Raw genomic sequence first — 19,622 nt, 5'->3', positions numbered from 1 at the left:
GCTAGCAAGGTGGAACCTTGAAAACATTAAGATTTTTCTGTGGTAAAAGTTAAAGATTAGAGGGCCCTGAGGAAACAGAACACATGGGCCAAAAGTTTTAAACCCAAAGATTAAAGATAGTCAGCCAAGTCAAAACATTGGCATCTACATGAAGGGGTCGTGCATTACAGAGGGACTGGGCACCCACTGAGTCTATTTATTCCCTAGCACTTCTGAAAACTCCTCCGATTTTAATTGCATACCTTCATGTGGATGAAGCTGCTTCAATTTTGTACAAAGGAATTCATGTGCTCCTTGCTTTACTAGAAAAACCCCGAGAGAGTTTGATCCCTTGTCTTTCTACACTGGAAAGGGAAGAACGATGAGAGAAGCCTTTGGGGCTGACAGAGGCTTTTTCAGCTGAATCAGAACTAACCCCCCGGAAAAAAACCAAAGGGACCCGTCACATAAATCACCAATGGCTCAGCAAAAGGGCTTTGGAGGAACAGAAACCTTCCACCACAACTTCAGCAGGTTCAGGATCAAAAGCTTAGGGTGGGCTAACCCCCATGAGTTGCACAGCGAAAGGTATCTTTGACTTGGCGCAGCTGACCCTGCCTATGGTCCTCCTGGGACTGACGTGGGACATGCATCGCCTTGAGTCAGCTCAAGGAGCTGTTCTCATCTTTCGAGTATGAGAAAACTCACAACACTGAAGTAATTTCAAAACCAAAGCTTAACTTCTTTGAATGATAAAGAAAACCCCAAGGTACTCTAGATTATATAGTAAAAGAAAATAGGTGCCATATTTTAGGTCGAATTACAATGTTTATGTTCCACCTGATAGAAACAAATTAATGTCTGCTACTGTAGAGCTAAAAGTAGGTGTCCCTCACCAATGTCAGGAGGACCTTTCCTAAGCTGGAAGTTGTGACAGCAAAATGTGCCATCTGCCATCCTTCTGGCCTCGCGTTCCTTGTGGGGTGACCGAAGAACAAGCACGGGGAACCCTCCATCTGAAAGACATCGGACAGCTGTCATGCCATCACTCTTCACAAAGAAGTGGAGGAAAAACTTTTCCTCTCTTAGTTTAAAAGATTCTTTCCGGTGAAACCGGTAATTCACATTCCACAACGTAACCACAAGCCTGGGCTTCTCTGCTGTTCCTGTCCTTCGCTGGACAGTATGGCTTTGGACAAGGCACAAAAGATTTGTCTGTGCGCACCTTCTCCACTCACAGTATAGCGATCCAGTGTCAGGGCAAGGCACTTGAAAGTTAAGTACTGAGACAACTAACTTTTGAGACATGTAAATCCTTCGCTGGATCTAGTCATGAACCTCTCTAGCCTAACTCTTCACAGGTGGCTAATGAACTGGAGTGTGTCTGATTTTTCATGCCTGCTCTAAGACATCCTAGCCTGACTATCAGAGGTTGTCTATTGTCCCTACACCTGAAAATGCATTCTTATTTCAGTGTAGACAGAAATTGCCCTTCCTCCCAATCATTGAACAAGACGAGCATTCCCAGACTCAAGAATGAACATCTATTCCTGTCTGAGGATATACACGTTAAAATTTCTTGTCTATAAAACCAGTTCAGTGACAGTATTCGATTTCATTTTCGTCATGCAAAGTTTAGTTTGTATTTACAAGCCTTATTTTGATACTGGAATAAATGTGTGTTATTTTTAATTATTAGTGCTCATAAGGTGTCAGAAGATTACATGGGACAGGGATTATGAATCACACTTTCACCTCTGAAAATGCAAAACCCGATAAAATTTGGCCAAGCAGCAGAGAATTGATCAGGCAGTCGTTACCGATGCTTAATTGTCTGGTTTATGTAGTGGCCTGTGTGCAGCACAGTCAGAAAGGATAAAGTCCTGGTAACCTTGCACTTCAGATTCCTTCTGGTGTGTAGGAAGTTTTTGCTCCATATGATACGGGAGGAAAGAGCACCTAAAAAGTCTGCTTCCAGCTGTCAGGGCACTTCAGAGTTGAATTTCAAGGCGTAGGGTTTTTGGCATATTTAGTCATTCTTCTGTTCAGAAGACATAGGCAACCTGGGTGGGCGAATCCCATTTCCAAATGGTGTGGGTCCCATCAAAGACGTTTCAGATGTTACATGGAAATAAAAAGGGATGTAGAGCCTAAATATTTTAGTATGGGCTTTAAGACTAAGGTCCACATACAACAAAGGATTTAGACTTGTAACTCCTGTTCAGGCTTTTATCTCCCTATTGGCGTCTGGAGGAAGTCAGGACCTCACACAGGAGTTCGTAGCCTAAACCCTCTGTTTGGGCTGGGCCTTAAATGCTTTGGTAGCGGTAAACTTCAGAGTCAATGGATGTCAGTGGCACTCAGGTACCTAATCTGCCAAAATCACTCTGGCAAATGTAAGCTGGCCATCTAAGTCACATAGGTTTTGCCACACGCAGAAGTGATATCCAAGGGCATCGGACAACCTGGGCTGAAAAATAAATACAGTTTGAGTGGCTGATGCAAACACAGTTGTAGCTAGCCAAGGGCTACGCTACCATTTTATGACTTGAGGCATGGACAGAAAGATTTCTGTGCTTCTTTGGGACTCCCTGACAACATGCATGTGCAGAAGGCCTAGGTAAACACAGCACATACACAGTATGTGTAATTGAAGACGTAGCTCGTGTTCTGTACCTGTAACAGAAATACAGAAGCAGAATGAAGGTAAACTTCAAACCTAAAGAAAAACCTCTATCCTGGTTCAGCAGAAATGCCTGTATTCTCTAATTCTAACTTGAGCACTTAGAGGTGGCAAGAGCTGTAGAGAGGCAGGCACCTGCAGAGACTGGCTGCGATCTTAGGTGAGCCCAAACATGCGCTGGAGAGTCTCCGTTTCTTTTTGCTGCCTATGCCACGGGCCTGGGCTGAGCAGGCTCCTAATCTGGGCAACTCACTTGGTGCCTCAAATGAACTGGGGTGACCAGGTCAGCCGCCTCCCAAAATAAGTGTCACTCTCGCTGTGAACACTGGCTTTTGCCTTTTTGACTTCCTGGGATGCCCAAGTAGCGGCAGAAATGGGGGCCCTGTTCACTTCTAAGATGCAGCAGCTGGCTGGGGCCCTTCCCGACCTCCCAGAAAAGGGGCACAAGCAAACATGTTGGGCTGGGAAGACCTCATCCCACCCACCCTCTAGTCTGTCTGGCTTTGCTGGGACTTACTCATTCCTCTTTTTCCTCTGCCTCCCCCCCCCCCCAAAAAAAAAAAAAAAGTAGCTCTACCAGCTCTTCACAGCTACAACAACATAAAAAATAAAAGCGCAGAGGCCGGGGGAAGCTCCTGGGGGACAACCCCCCGGCCGGTTTACAAAGCACCTTTTGGGCAGGTTTTGTGCAGAGGATCAACGCCCTTCCTCTTGCCACGGGCACCTCCTCGCTCCCCAGGGCGATCCCACCCCAGCCCCTCTCCCCACCGCCCCGCTCCCGAGGGTCAGGGCGTCCCCCGCGCCCCTCCGCGCCCCGCGGGCGGTGCCGCTGAACCCGCGGGGTGTCAGGGCAGCAGCCTGGGACGTGCCATTGAAGAAATCAGGGCGCCGTGCAATCGGCGCCTGCTTTGCCTGGGACAGGGGCGCTTAGGAAAAAGGAGCAAATAAAAAAGGAGCAAATAAATCCCGCCCCCCCCCCCCCCCCCCGAGCCTCGGCGTTTCCGTGGAGTAAGGGCGTCGGGGGGCGTCGGGAGGCGTCGGAAGGCGTCGGGGGGCGTCGGGAGGCGCGGGCGGTGGGGGGCAGCGCCCCGCGGGGCGGTAGCGGCGGGGCCGGGCCGGGCCGGGCCGGGCCGGGCCGCGCTGCCCCCCCCCCTCCTCTTGCCGCCCCGCCCTGGGCGGCGCGGCGCGGCCCGGCCTCCGCCCCCCGTTAGGTGGCGCTACAGACCTTACAACCACGTGTGCGGAGGGGGGGACGGCGGGTGACGAAACCCATTACCCTCCTATTGTCCGAAACGCGGAGAGCCGGCCCCGCGGAGGGCCGGGGGGGAGCGGCGCCCGGCGGCGGGATGCCCTTGCCCCGCGGGGAGGGCCCGGGGCCGCCCGTGCCTCCGCGGCGGCGGCCGGGGCTCGGCCCCCGGGGGCCCCCAGGGCAAGGCGGGGGGCAAGCGGGCGAGCGGGGGCCCGGCGGAGCCGGCGATCCCCCCGGGGGAAGACCCTGCAGAGGGCGGGGGGGGGTGGGGGGGGGACGCCTGCCGGTTCCCAACCGGGGAGCTCGGCGAAAGCCGCGCGCAGGTTCCCGTCCCTCCCCCGCGTTACTCTTCCTTTCCAAAAAGCTGCTCGGGCAACCTGCACGGGCTCTGTTGGTTGATTGTTTCATCAAACACACCCCCCTCCTTTTTCTTTTTTTATTTCGGAGTCCCGCGTTTTCCTCCGGTTTCGGACCCGGTGCTCTAAACCCGCAAGTTTTCGGGCAGCCGGTCGGTGGCTGCCGCGGGGACCCGCCGGAGCGGGACTGCCCCCGGTGCACGGCTGTGCCCCTCGCCCCTGCCGGCCGAGGGAGGGCGGGACGGGGACGGTGCTGCTGCCTGAAAGCGCCGGTCCGCTGAAACGCAACTTATTAAGCCGGCGACCGACTTGCCGTCGCTGCTCCGCCCGGTCCCGAGCAGAAAGGCGGCCGGGTCTCCCCAGCCCCGCTGCTGAGCGTGTAGGCGAACACCTTGGGAAGGGGTTAGGGCTGTCCCGACGCAAAGGCCACCCCCGCACACCCCCCCCCCCCCCCCTCCCCGACCCGTGCCTGCCGTCGGGCTGTGAACTTTCCGGTGGGGTAAGTTCTCCTTTAAGAAAGCGAACTGTTCCTTATGCATATTTAACGCTGTTTGTCTGCAGTGCCCAGCTGACGCGGGGCTGGAGGCTCACACGCGGGACCTGAATTGTAGGGGAGTAAATCATCCACACGCTAAACGCACCCTCTGCCAGGGCTCCAGTTGGGAGCCCCTTGCCATTGCTCTAAACACATGTAAGTCAGAACCGGGGGAGCTGGGGGGGGGGGGCGGGGGGAGCTGAGTCCAGTTAGGGAGATGAGTAAGGTATTTTGTTCATTCCCATCACAAAAAAACCCAAACCAAACCAAAAAAACGAAAAAACACCCCCAACCTGATAATACAGTTTAGGGTAAGAAATCTTGTCCTTGGACTGGTTTTTTTTTTTTCACTTTTTTTTTCTTTTTTTTCTTTTTTTTCGTATTATTTTCCGCCCACCCCAGGGGCTCCCGACCCCCTCAGCACGCGTGTGTCCCGAAGGCAGCCGAGCGGCGGGGTTTCGGGGCTCCCTCCCTCCTTTTGCCCTCCGCGAGAGCGCTTTGCTGGGTGCGCAAGTGTGCGTGTGAGGAGCGGAGAGGAGCGCCGGGAGGGCGAGTGAACCCCTTGCTTCAGCCAGGGAGGGCGGGAGGAGACCTCTCCTGTCACCGCGCATCAGATGGCTCCGCCGCCGCGCTGGGGGTGGGATCCCGAGCAGCCCCTTCAACCTGGAGCGAGCGGGGGGAGCCCCCCGGGGAAGCGAGCGCCTCGGAAAAGCCCCCCTCCACGGCCAGGCGCCCCGCCACCTCTGTGCGTATAGACTTCTGTAGGGGAACGAACCGACAAAGTGTATGTGGAGGTCGGCCGGGCGACCTTCCACTGCAGCTCGAGTGGGAAGGAGCGACTTTCAGTGCTGGGCTCTTAGCGGTTTCCTGCCTTTTAAAGTGAACTTGTTCGAGTGTGTTACTCAAAACGTGGTTCAGTAGTTATGCCTTCGAATTAATTTGCTTCTCGGTCCTCACTGGGAAAAGCAGACATGTGTCCTCAATTGTACAGTATTAAAAAAAAAAAAAATCTACTAGGTACTTTATGATTCCATCTGGAGAAATTAAAAGCCCAGAGCTGTAATGTTTATTCTTACATAGTTTACAAAAAAAGGGGGAAATGTGTGAGACACATGTCTCCAAATATAACCAAAGTGCTTTCCCTTCTGGTTAAAAAGTTGCATGCAAATGTTTTCATTTTAACACTCCCTGCCACCTGTACTTCGCAGGGTAACTTTTCTTGGCCTTAGCGATGGAGCACCAATAGTAGTTATTAATGAATTAGTTATTATTATGGCTGCTGAATTGACTTCGGAGTGCTTTGGAGGCCAAACTAATCCATGTTAATCAGTTACAATTAACTGTGTTTCAGCTGCTGTTTTAAACACAGTTTCAAAGACGGAGGCGAGGAGGCTGTGGATGGGGTGCAGGGGGGGGGGGTGCTCCGGGGTGCCCTCCCCGGCCCCCAGCACTGAGCCCCGTGCCCAGACATTTCGCTTCGGGCTGCGGAAACCGGCGCAACTTTGTCCCGGTGCCCGCGCCAGGTCACACAAAGGTGCGAGGGGCAACTTAGGTGACAAACTCCTCTTTCTCCTGGCGAAAGCCGCAAAGATTAAGGGACTCCCGGGCTTAGGAACGAAGCCTCCGAGGGAGGTTTCCCTCTGGAGTTCGCATTGTGGAGAGGGCAGCGGGCGTGGGCTTTGCTGTGCCGCCTTTGCTTGGCCGCTTTGGTCCGGGGCTTTTGTTTTGTCGGCGGAGACAAGGAGGAATCGGTGGGCAGCGGGGCTGAAGCGTGCTCTGCGGAGCGCTGAGCCCTCTCCAGAGGGCCCGGCTGCAGCCCGTGCCCAGGAGGGTTTGGGGAGAGGGAAGGGGGGGGAGAGAAGAAAAAAGTCCTCTGAGGGGACAAGCGGCAGCTGGGCCGGGCTTCTGTGCGTGCCAGGGAGGACAGAGGGGCGGCCGTGGGCAGGAAAAGCCGGGGCGTGCAGGCAGGCAGGCGAGATACCAAGGGGATGGTCACCCCCTGCCCTGCCGCTCCCCGGCCGCCCCGCCGCCGGCGGGACCTCGGTGTTGGGGGCGCCGGGCTCAGCGGGGCGGCGGCAGGGGGAAGAGCCGGGGAAGGGCAAGGCCGGGGAGAGGAGTTGGGAGAGTTGGGCAAAGCCTGGGAAAGCCCCCGGGGCGATGGGCCGGCGTGGGGGGGGGCGAGGCCCGCCGTTTGGGCAGCCGGTCGCAGGGCGGCCCGTTTGTGCCCGGCACGGCGGCTGCGGGAAAGCATCCCCTCCCCGAGGGGTGAAACGTGAAAGCAGAGCCGGCCCTGGCTCAGGTGGACCGGGCGGAGGCTGGGGTCGACCCGGCGGGGCCGGGGGCCGCGCACCGACTGCCCGCACCCCCGGGAGGAGCTGGCGGCGGGGGGGCGGGAGGACCAGCTGCCCCTCTTCTGCTAGGGAAACGGGCTTTTCCACAATAATAACGTCCCCCCTCCCAAAGTTAGGGGCGGAGGGAGGGAGGGAGGGAGAGAGAGCGGCGGGTTGCGCTGGGGGGAGCCGGCGGTTCCCCCCCGGGCTGGGCGCCGCACTCGCGCCCTGCCGACTCCTCGGCCTCCGGCGGCCCCGGGGGGGCGAGCCTGCCCGGGGGGGCACCAGGTGTCACCAAGGATTGCTTGTCGTTAGACACTTAGACTTTGCAAAAGTAAAACTCTCCCCCCGCCCCAGCCTGCAGTGCGATTTTTTTTTTCTTTTCTGGCAGTCCGCAGAATGGCAATTGGGAAACTGTACTCCCTCCCATCCTCTCTGGAACTGGGTGGCTGGGATTTTTTTGCGGTTTGATTTTTTTCTTCTCCCGCTCCGGCTCTTTCTCAAAGATTCACCCTCTTTTTTCTTTTTTTTTTTTTCCCCCCCCCCCCTTCATCCCATTGACTCTGCTCAGCTTTTGCTTAAGACGGGCAAGCAAAAAAACAAACCCTCCCCCTATACGTGCAAACAGACCTTGCTCGGAGAGCAGTAAAACAAACAAACAAACAAACTTTTACCTGCAAGAGAAGATAATGTACAAAATTAGCGCCCCCCCCCCCGTCCCCGTCCCGTATCGAATACAGCTTCAATTCAATGAAAATTGAGGGAAGAGATGCATTTTCCACGTGGAAAGGTGGCAGCGAGAGGCCGGGGAGGTAGGACACCTCGTTCCTGCTCATCACGCGTGGAATCGTTTTCTCCAGCTGGGGCGGGTGGTGGTGTTCTCGCAGAGGTGCAGGAAACAAATCCCCGGCTCTCCCCTATCACAAAAGCTGGCTGCGTTTGATGAAACATGCGTATTAACCAACTTTCTCCCCCTCCCTCCTTATTTTTATTTGTTTCCCTTGGTTGCGGGACCTAGGCGGTCAAAAAACAAAATAAAAAAAGGACTTGCGTTTGTGGCGGCACTTTGTCGTCGGGGCAGCACACCCGCATTAGATTATTGCCGGGGATTTATTTGCATGCAGCTGCAAACCCACAACCCGGCTGCTGACCGCTGCGCATAAAGGGCTGCCGGGGCCGGCCCCTGCCCGGCCGCCGCGGCTGCCAGCGGGAGCGCGGCCCGGGCGCGCCGCGGGGGAGGGCGCGGGGGCGGGGGGGGAAGGATTTGGGGGTGGGTTTGCTCCCGACGCAGCCCGGAGGGGGGGTCCGAGCCGGCAGCGGCCGGGTCCCGAGAGCAGCCAGAGGCTGCAGGTGCGTGAGGGGGGGAGGCAGCCCCGCGGCCCCGGCCCGCAGCCCCCCTCCCCGCCGCCCGGCTCGCCCCCAAAGGCAGCCGCAGCTCCCGCTGGCCTTGCTCACAAGCACCTCCGAGAAAAGCTTCCCCTAATGCATATGTCCCGGGAAAAAAGAACCGGTGGCGGATCCTCGGGATTTCTTAGCGCTATTTTCAGTGCTTTGAAATTTGCAGTAATGTTGACGTTCTTTTTCTCCCCTCTCTTCAGCCCAGTAGCGTCTGGCAACGTTTGATGAGGAAGCTCTTAACCTTTGAGGCAAGGGCTTTAGGTTCAAAACGCCTCCTTCGCTACCCCCTATATCCCCCCCACACACACACACACACACGTTGCGAGGATGGATTTGGCTGGATCTGGGATCGATGCATCTGACTCCTTAAGGCCTCCATCTACCTCGGGCTACGCCACCAGGTCTCCTTCATCTTCTCCCGGAGGGCCAGGCGAAGGCGCGGGGTTCCCGGGGCTTGAACGTGGTCTCCTCCGAGCGCAGCGGGGACAAAAGCTGCCCCCGAAGCGGGGCCGGCTCGGGGGCGAGCCCCGCGGCAGCGCTGCCGTGGCCTGGCCCGGTTCCCCCTCCGTGCGGGGAAAGACGGGGTCAAACCAGCCCCCCGCAAACTCGGGGGGGGCTCCTATCCGTCCCTCTGCCCCGACGGCCAGCATGGAGTTGTAGGAGAAGGGGATGACAAGACTGGATGCGGGGAGCTGAATTATTTTGGCAGAGGAAAGAGACGTTCCCACTCCACGCAGGCTCCTTCGGCCGGGCGTGAGCAGGGGGGCTGCTCTGAGCGTGTCTGCCAAACACAGGGGGCTACAGAGCGGGGTCTCCCAGGCAGTGAGCAGGCAGGGAGGGCAGCGCCGGGTGGGCCCCTCCACGGGGAAAACCACCCCGCGAGGACGAAGCTGGAAGGACAATGGAGATACACACACACACAGAGACACGCTCGCCCACCACCCCCTTCTCCTTCGCATCCCCACGGCGGTGCGTGGGGATGCCGCGCTGCCCCTGGGCCGGGCCACGCCGCGGGGAGAGTGTGAATCCCTCCTGCCCGCTAACGGGCACGGGGGGGGGCGGGCACGGCTTGGGCGGCTGGAGGGCAGCCCACCCCGCCGGGCCGCCCCGTCTAACGCGCAGCCCCCCGGGCGCGGCCCGGCAGCGGGAGGGATCCGGCCGGGCTGCGGAGGCACAGGAGCGCGCAGCCCCCTCGCTCCTCGCTTTGCCCTCCCCAGAGTACGGGGGTGTGTGTGTGTGTGTCCTTCAACCCCCTTCCCCCTGGAAACTGGGGAACAGGGGGCCGGGGGTGCTTGCGCAAACTGGGACGCGCCTGTGGGCTGCAGCGGTCAGCGCTTGTAGGGGAGCGGGTCAGCAGTAAGAGTGGCCAGGAGAAGTGCAGGGAAAGGCAGGAGGGGATGAAACCATTCGCAGGCTCCGTGCGGAGTGGGGGTGTGTTGTCATCTTTGTTTTGGTCGTGTTGTTTTGTTTTCCAGGGGATTTGGGACAATAGCTGGAGTGGATTATTCATTCCCGTAGGCAATACTTCCCTGTATGGGCTTCAGGATGCAGTTGGAGGCTCGGGAACAAAGCGGGCATCTAATGTCAAGGTAACTGGTCCCCTTCCTTTGTTTATGCTATTGTTAATGACGGGGCTCACTCAGCCCTGGCCTCAGCCGTGCTCTATGGCATTAATATTGACTTGAGAGAATAAGCAGGACAATTAAAAACCAAAACCCAGAACAACAGCAGCATCCAGCCCAAGCCCAGTTCTTCAGGTGAAACATGCTGCTTCTGGGCTACTGAGAATGATACTGTCATCTTGCCTGGTATTCACAGAAATACACGTACCGTTCATAAGATTAAACACGTCCGTATCCATCGTTAACACCTAGGGGAGACACCGTAACCCTGTCCTTCAGTTCAAAATCAAAAGGGAAAGAGCATTATTTTCAAATACCCACTATTCCAGCATGAGGGAATTCTCACCACGCTTAAAAAAAAAAAAAAAAAAAAAAAAATTAAAAAATTAACAAAATAATTCCTTTGATTACGATAATCTAAACGTAGCAGAAACCTGAGCGTTTATTGACTCATTTTCTTCTTCTCGAGGTAGCGGATGGTATTTAAAGTTCAACATTTCACACAGCTCCTTGTTTAGTTTAATTTCCTCGACAATCTAGGTGATTTCAGCAAACTGAGTTAAGAATTTTGGTACACATTTGAGTATGGATCTGCATAAAATAGAGTAGGCGGCAGAACTGGAGAGAGGAAGTTTTATTATTTTAGGAAGAGAGGGGAGTGTATGTTTGCGGGGGGGGGGGGGATGCGTGTGAGAGGGAGAAATGGAAAGCCCTGCACCTTACATTTGGTCTGTGGCTTTAGTGTGGACTCTGGAACAAATACGTATTAGATTTCTCTGAGAAATGTTCCACTCGGGCAGATGGGCCCCCGTTTTCAGTGAGAGATCCAGAAGACGGAAGAAATGTGTGTTACTCCAGCACAATTCTTCACCAACCCATTTCCCCCCCCTCCCCCTTTAGAAAGATTAGTTTCAGCTCTGCTATCCTGGGCCCATTTTCTGTCAGGGAAGGGATATAATAATGATCAATGCCCAGCACTTCTCATTTCTTTTGTACCTGGTAAACATTCGCGATGTCTCGAACTTGGAGGGGAGGTGGAGAGACGAGCCCAAACTCAGCTTCAGAGGATGTCCCCATCCTCTGGCTCTCACCAGCACTCACGCAGGGAGGGAAAAAATCCAAACAACCAAACCAACCCAGTCAGAAGACCCTCCAGCCCACACCTCCCCTACAGCCACGCGCTCGCTTTTTGTATTTTAGCTGCCTGCTCGGTGACGTGGTCTACATACACTGGGCTACCTGGGTTTCTGTGACCAGCTCAGGGTGTACATTAGTACTCCAGTTGGAAATGGAGCCTGGAGTTGTTGAGCAAACAGTTCCTGCTCGACTGTAGCGCGGACTGAATGCTGTATAGTCAGCTCTATGGAGCGCTGGCAGGGAAGTCGCACCAAGCATTTCCAAAACTAATAACAAAAAGGTTACTATATATAAAACGTTTATACTGCCCACGCTGCCTCAAGTTGTTTAAATTTCGGTTTGATGCACATAAATATAGCAGCCATGCGGTTCCCCATTAGCCAGTCCCTGCTTTTTTAAATCAACTCATTTCAGTTTGAAAGGATGGCCCCTGACGCAAGACAGTCAACAACTCTTTGGCTTTCTCCACTCAACGTGGACCTCAGGAAGAAACAGCATCTCTCTTTGTCATTTCACACGCGTATCTCGGTGCCTTGACGTTGTGTTTAAGAGCAGGCCTACTACCAGTGAGGGTAACAGTCCCCAGCTGGTTTCCCCTTCCTAATGCATTTTCCCCCTTCTCCTCTTAGGCTCCTTCTGAGGAAGAAATAATTCTGCTGGGACCCTGTGCCTGGACTTTGGAGGGCAGGGCGCAGCGGTCTGATCTGAAAGCACCACCGTCCCTGTGGGTAGAAACTCTCCTCTGTATCGTGCGCCTTGCAAAAGAGGCAGCGAGGGGGCACGGAGCGACCAGGAATCTGGCATCAAGGAGCAGCAATCCACTTCACGCTACTGCGGGGGGAAAGTTTGTTCCCAAACCAAACACTTTGTGGTGCTCAGCACTGGCGTCGAATCGGTTCGAACCACCCCAAGTCTAAAATAAAGATCTCCGTTCGGGTATGCCAGTGTGCTTGTCTTGCTAAACCTTCCTTGTTTGCGTGGAAGGTATCGAGCTGATGTAACGCTGTCTTTTCACCCCACTGATGTGTGCAATAGGAACAATTCAGAAAAGTTCTGTTTAGCTTTTCCCCCCCTGTAGCTGAAGAAATGCAAGCTATCAGAAACAAGCCTATGTTTGAAGGTACAGTTTTCAACATGTGAGTGGAAAAACATATGTACTGGCACAATTCAACTGCTCTGTAAGGGCTGTGCTCGGATTTTGGCTTTTAATCTCAACTCTGTTAGAGAGAGAGAGAGATGCAAAATCGAAGGGAATGTGATTATTTATGCTGTAGCCTTGTGATACTCATCCTATAACCGTTGAGGAGAGAAGCAAAACACTCTGCTAAAGCTTTGGGTGAGCCTGAGTTTCAGGGGGACTCTAGTCTTCACAGGTTCTCACTTCACTGCCTTTCTTCCCTTGGTATTTGTTATATGGGAATATTTTTTTTTTTGGTCTGCTGTTCTACATTTTAAAGTGAGTAGAGACTAAATCCTGCTGAGAGAGAGACAGCTCCCTCCATCACAAACTCACGTTTGGAAAATGCCTACCCCCCTCGACCACCCCCCTTCAAGCCATCCTCCCCCTTTCAGGGGAGAAAAGAAAACCTTAAAAGAGAAAGAGAGAAGGGGGGGTGAAGGGGGGACCCCCTGATTCCTCAGTGGCCTGCACAGCTCGGACGGCTCTCCAAGTTCCCCTTTCCCTCCTGCAGACAAACCCCGTCGGAAAAAAAAAAAAAAAAAAAGCGCACATGCCTGAACTTTTAACGTGGCTTGGGTTTTTTACAATTCAGGCTCAATTTTAGCACTTTCAAGGGGTCAAAAAAAAAAAAAAAAGAAAAAAAAGGGAGGGGGGAGAAGGAAGTTTGGATGTAACTGTTTGTTGCTAAAAAAAGCACCACAACCAACCCCCCCAGCCATCAATAAAAGCGACCGGCGGCCCCTGGCCCGAAGGCAGCCCTTCCCGCACACAATGGCAGGCAAGGAGAGGCAGCTCCAGCCCGGGCTGCCAGCACCCTGCGCTGCCGCCGTGCCCGAGGGCTCCCGCCTGCTGCCCTGCGGAGAGGGGCCACCCTCCCTCCAAACGCTGCGGGGGAAGACAGCCCTGCCTGGAGGCTTCGGGGCTGGCAGGACAGTTTTTTGGTACTGCTACAGGCGCGCACACACACACACACACACATCATACACACACATCTTTATATATAGATGTATATGTAGGTGTCTAGTCTATGTTTAAATAATTCTATCTATACACACAGTCCTCCTCTGATGAGGTCATTCTCCCATATATACGAGATTGGGTGCATGATGCCAGAATCCAACGCCAAGATCTTATCTCCCCCGATCTAAGAGCAATATAAAGTAAACGTTAGCAGAAGGGGAAATAAATTTTGGAGAGAAACATTCAACAAGGTGCCCCTGAAGGCTTCTCTCCTGCCCTCCCCAGCCGAAGTACCCACGCACTTTATGCCAAAGCGAGCCATTTCGGCGCAAGAGACTCCTGCTTCAGAGCAAGGGCAGGCTGCACCCCGGATCGTGGGGCTGTGCCTGGCTGGGGCTGCACCTTGACATTTTTAGTCCCCCCTTCCCTTTCCTGAGAGATGCTCGCCTCTCTAACGCGCTGGTCGGCTGCAGCTTATTTATTTTTACTTCCCCTCCCCCCCCCCCCCCCCGTGTCTTAATAAACGTCTCAATGTTTTTTGATTTCGGGAGACTCAAAACGGAAGGGGGGATGCTACTTGAAAGTGTGACTCAAAAAAAGGTTTCGCTTTACAGCCATCAGCAGCACCAGGAGACAGCTCCATTAAAAAAGTAGTTTTCCACTGCTCTTGAAAAGCCGTTATTTTTTACATCGCTTTTAGGAAGATAGATTAACAAAACATCACATTTCAAGCCACTCTGATCTGTAATTAAATGGAGGAGCCGGTTTGTATTCTCCTATGGCTTTTACAGAAGTTGCAGTGATCCAAAGTCAGGTTGCTGTGTCAGAGTGGCATTTTTATTAATGAGAATACAAAAAGCTTGCATATTCTTAGCCCGGCTTGAATTTAGTTGCTAAGCAACCGCTGTATGGTAATTCATCCGCGAAATTTAAATCTTGGAGAAAGGATCCTGCGTTTTGCTGAATGGTCGCCACGAGGAAAACAACTTGTGGGACCCGCAGCAGCTGCCGCCGCGGCACCGCGCCGCCCGCCCGCCGCGCCCCGCCGCCCGCCGGCCCGCCCGCCGGCTCCCCCGGGCCGCCCGCCGCCCCGGGCCGGCCCGCCGCCCGCCGGCAGCGCCGGCCCGGCCGCCCCTCCCGGGCCGCTCCGCCTCCCGGGCCGCCCCGCCGGGGAGGGAGCGCGGCCGGGCGCCGGCGGCCGCCCCGTCGGCGCTGCCCCCCGGACCGGCCTTCCACGCGTGGGGAAACGCGGCGCCCCCGTTTCCCCGCGCGAGGCGCGGCCCGGGCCCCGCCGCAGCCGCCCCCCGGGGCGGGAGGAGGGGGGGGGGGGCGGGGGGCCGGGTCCCGGCGCGGCCCCGACGGCGCGGCCCCGCGGGCGCCCCCGCGGCCCCGGCTGCTCCTTTGGCATCGGGGGGGGGGTGGGGGTGTCGGGATCGGCGGCGAGCCTTCCCCCGCCCGGCCTTCACCCCTTAGCTGTTTGTCTCGCCAAAGCCTCTCGGCCAAAAAAGCTCCCTACTGCCGCGTCATTGCTACGGCGGGGTCGCTCGCTGCCCTTCTGTCCCCTCTCTCCCGCCGCCTGTTGAAGGCTGCGCCCGCTCCATTATTCCCAACGGCGACGGAGAAGACCGCCGGGGCAACCGCCGCCCCGCACCTCCTCCGCTCGCTCCATCCGTCCGCCTCGCCACAGGCGCCCGAGCTCCTCGCCGTCCCCGGTTTTAGCCGAAGGGGTCCCCCGTCCTAAAGCGCGCTCTCCCCGCCTCTGCCTCCGAGGCCGGGACCTGTTGCGTCCCTTTCCGAGTTTGATTAATTGCCCTGGAACTCAAGCAAACTGAAGTACGTGTGGCGAAGAAGCTCACGCCCGCAGCTTGGTCCTGCAGCCTGCCGGTTACGGGCGTAATCTTTACACTCTCGTGCAAACCGGAGCAAGCGTCTCTGCGCCTCAAAAAGGTATCCCTGTGTAAATATATAGAAGTATCGCTTTTGCCGTCGCTTGAAGGTCTTGATCATTTATTACAAAAATAAACGAATAAATACAACAATATATTGTTGCTTTCAACAGGATAAATATTTTACAAATATATAATTTAAAAAAACAAATTTAATTGTTAAAATTATTTAAAATATTACACTTATTGATAAAATTATCAATAGTATATACTGCATTTCATATTAGAACCAATTATTCTCTAAACGTTCCATTTAAAACCGTTCATACAAAACAAGTTATGAGCATTGTAATGTGCAAACACGAGTCACTACATTAAAGCGTAAGGATTCTGTAAGGATCCGATAGGAACCGCTGCGTTTTTTCAACCAAGGTAGAGCTCTTTGCTAAATTCCGGAAAATATGCGGCTCAACAGCAGTTAGGTGAGTATTTGAAATACACCTGAAAATGATTTATTGCGTACAGACCCGACGGGGGAAGGACGGGATGCGAGTGAGAAGACTGGGGCGTAGTAGAGGACCGCGGGATATGAAAATGTAAACTATAAATAATGACATCTCGGGATTACCCAGACCGATCAAACATAACTTTGTAAAACATTTGGCTTTCCTTGAGGCAGAAAAAAAGAAAAGAAAGAAAGAAAAAAAAGAGTAAGGGAAACGACGCCGACGCAGTTACCAAGCACAGAACACTCATATTATAAATGAATACAATTACTAAATTCATTAAGAGATCTGGCGATATATAACAATATTTTCATTATTTACACGTGTAACAATATAACCCTTAGCGCAAACCCTCTCAGTTATTATCTACCTCTTGTTATCTCACAGACTCACAACCCTGAAATTCCTAAATACATTCAAAGGATTCAGTTTCTCGGGGGCGGGGGGGGGGGGAGGAGGGGGGGGGGGGGAGAGGCGGGGGAGCGCCCATGGCCTCACTTTTTGTGCATAACAAGTTCACGGAACGGGCACGTTTTGCCAGTCCCTCCGAGCAAACGTTGCTCCTCCAGCCTAAAGCCCAGCTTTTCTTAGGCAGCAGCCCGCAAAGGTTGCCTCTTAATAGGAACCAGTGTGAAGCCTAACGCCAGCTCTTTGTTGCCATCCGAATCCAGTAACCAAACACCACTCCGAAATTTAAACAGACCTTCTCCGTGTCTGACGAACCGCTCCCCTTCACGTGTGAAAAGCGGATCCCACCTCACGCGTTAATGGTACCCGGCACCCGGAGAGGAGCCCGGCGCTGCCAGCCTGGCCCCCCCCGCCCCAGCCTCCCGCGCCCGGCCTTTCCCCTCCCGAGCCGCAAAACCGGCCAGGAGCTTTTGCTAAAACGAACAAAAGAGCGAGCGTCCTTTACCCTTTCGGGTTTTCTTTCCCTTTGTTGGGTTGGGGTTCCCCCCCACCCCCTTCCCTCCGTGTCAGTAGGGCCTGTCGGGTTTCACAAATCGAACCGGCGGCGATATTCGCTACGAGCTGGTGTTAAAATAATGCATCCCGGTGCCCGGCTCTCAGGTTGGCTTTGATTTATGGACTGACACAAGGCCTATCTGAAAGGAAGAAATGTTTGTTGTTCCTACAGCAGTTTTCTGGGGGGTTAACCCCTGCCTCAATAGCACGTAGAGAAGCGAGGCGGGCGGGGGGGGGGGGGTGGGGGGGGTGGCGCGGACGGGGGGAGGGAGAGGAAGGTGAGGAAGGAGCCACGGACGAGATGGATGATAAAAGAAAACCTCATTCTCCGGTAGACTATCGGTGGGGGGCGGGTGGAGGCGTTAGATGCAGCTCTCTAGTTCCCACAACCTCCCCGCTTCAAAATGCGGAGAGTTGAAGCAGTCATTCACCTGTCCCCGTGTTGCAACAAATGACGGCGGACGAACGCGACGGGCCAGCCAGCGCATCCCTTGGCATCCCCCGCGCCACCGACACACGCGTGCCTTCGCGAAGAAGGGACGGCAGCGCGGTGGCAGAGTGGCAGAGGAGAAAACTAGACTACACCGCTTCACGCCCCGCAGAGGAACCCTAAAACAACAACAACGGCAACGGCAACAACAGAAATGGTGAACTAGGCGGACCGCACGTAGGATGCTGAAAGTAGCGTTCCGTATACCCTTTGGGGAGGGGGGAAGTACCTTCTCCTTAAATTATAAAGATAAATTAAATACAAGTATTTATACCGACATAAAAGGCGTCAAAATAAATTACGGCTCTGCCCCCTCCGCGCCCCCCCCCCCCCCCGCCCCCCCCCCCGCCCCCCCCAAGCCTCGGTTTGAAAAGAGCGAAAACAAGGACCGAACTTTTGGAAACGTCCCCGCTCCCGGCACCGGCCACTGGCGGTCAGCGGGCGGGCTCAGGCATCGCCCGCTCCGGGGTGCGAGCCTAAATCAAACCGACGCAGCCCTTCCGGGGAGAAGGCGGCCTTCGATGATCTCTCATCTCGCCTTCCTTCCCCGCGGCACAGGGGGCCCCGGCTTGACGGGAGAGGCCGCGGACCTCGGCTGGGCGGAGGGACGGGCGCAGGGCGAGCCCCCCGCGCCGAGCGGCCAGCGGCAGGGATGCTGCTGGAGGGCGGCACTGCCGGGCGGCACGGGGGGCGGGGGGGGGGGGGGGGGGCGTGCAGCGAGCGGGTCCGACCCTCGGTATTCCTCTCACTTCAGCATTTGCAGTATTCCCCTTCAGAGGGCTTCTCTGGGGTTTTGGCTTTTTGTTGTTGTTGGTTTGGTCTTGGTTTTTTTTGGGTTTTTTTGTTTTTTGTTTTTTGTTTTTTTTTTCCGACACAGTGTTTACGCATCAGACACAGACTATTTCATTCTAACAAATTTATTTCTCAATCAGCTCTTACGGAATCACTACTCAAATTAAATTACAATCAAATTATCACATCAAAAGATACCCTTATTACCTAACAACTGTCCATATTTTCATTTCATTTTGATTTGTGCTCGTCTGAAAAAAACACGTAATACAAGATCTGGGGAAAAAATAAATTACCGTTTTGCAGCAGTTCATAGGTATTCTGAATAAAATATTAAAAGAAGTCATTTAATGAAAATATAAAGCAAATTTTTTTTAGATCAACAACGGATCTAACAATTCTATATTGCCGTCTTTTTGAAAAGTCTGTTTATTAAAACCTACCAAAAACACTGCTTGGAAATGGCAGTATTATATAATCACATCCACAGCACCCATTCAATCAAAGTTGGCAACGGATTTAGGAGAGGAGAAGTTCAGATAAGTGCAGCTGCAGATGCTCAGTCCTTCTAAATCCCTTTATCTGAATCAGTCCAGAAATAAAAAATAAAAATATTAATAAAAAAAATATTAGCAGTGGATTTTTTTTTTTTTTATGACTCTTCCACGATGATTGGCAGCCGTCAGGAGCAGGACTTTGACAGCCCTAAATTATTTCCCTTTCTCTCGCTGGTTCCCTTAATTCGTGCAAAGTCCTTCTACAGAGCTCGAACTTTAGGGACCAACAACCTCTCCTTCTCCCACCCTCCCCCCGGCGTCTGTCCCTCCCCCCTTTCTCCTCAGGGTCAGTTTTTCGGCGTGCGGGCATTTATTTCCATATTTTTGTTCTATAGCTATACCTATATATATAGATAAATATATATATATGTATTTGCTTCCCTATGCAGTCTGCTTGTTTTTAGTGCTGTGTGCATTTTTTTTTTTTTCCTGGAAAAAGTGGCCCCTTTCATTTTGCAGAATATATAGATATATAGATATATATGTTTTCAGAGTGGATGTCTGCCTTGCACCAAAATTCTACGGTTTGGCCAAGAAAAACAGGGTGCTGGAATGCAGCAGGCACCCTCTGATTAACCAGATTATTTTGCTTCTGCTTCCTTTTTTTTTGGATTGCTCCCATTCAAAAAAAAAAAAAAAAAACAAACAACAAAAAAAAAACCAGAAAAGAAAAGAAAAGAAAAAGAAAAGAAAAGGAAAGGAAAAAAAAAGAGGGAGAGAGAAAGGAGGAAAAAAGTTTCCGTGATTCATAGAAGAGAGCCCTTTTGGGGATAGGGGGGAGAGTGCGGGGAGGGGGGGAGGAGGGGAGAGAAGAGGCGCAGACATCAGTGGTGTTCCTGGCTGCGAGAGGGGGCTAATTTGGAGAGCGAAAAATAAAAATAATAATAATAATAATAATAATTAAAAAAAAAAAGCCCAAGCCCACCCGCCCAAGCCCTCTCCCCACAACCAACCCCCCGGCACATCTGCAGTTTTGGTGCATTACGCATCTCCACCCCG

At 53.8% G+C, this 19,622-nt stretch overlaps 1 long non-coding RNA gene across 1 annotated transcript; it reads left to right on the top strand.

Annotated features, from left to right (window-relative positions):
• Nucleotides 1-4,589: 4,589 nt before the first annotated feature.
• On the top strand, nucleotides 4,590-12,228 carry LOC143155948 (uncharacterized). Its single transcript, XR_012994516.1, has 4 exons — nucleotides 4,590-4,646; nucleotides 4,829-4,958; nucleotides 10,006-10,119; nucleotides 11,919-12,228. It is a non-coding gene; the product is annotated as an uncharacterized LOC143155948 (long non-coding RNA).
• Nucleotides 12,229-19,622: the final 7,394 nt, after the last annotated feature.

This window comes from Aptenodytes patagonicus, chromosome 1 (assembly GCF_965638725.1).
Source record: "Aptenodytes patagonicus chromosome 1, bAptPat1.pri.cur, whole genome shotgun sequence".
NCBI lineage: Eukaryota > Metazoa > Chordata > Aves > Sphenisciformes > Spheniscidae > Aptenodytes > Aptenodytes patagonicus.
This window is presented reverse-complemented; position numbering and strand designations above follow the sequence as displayed.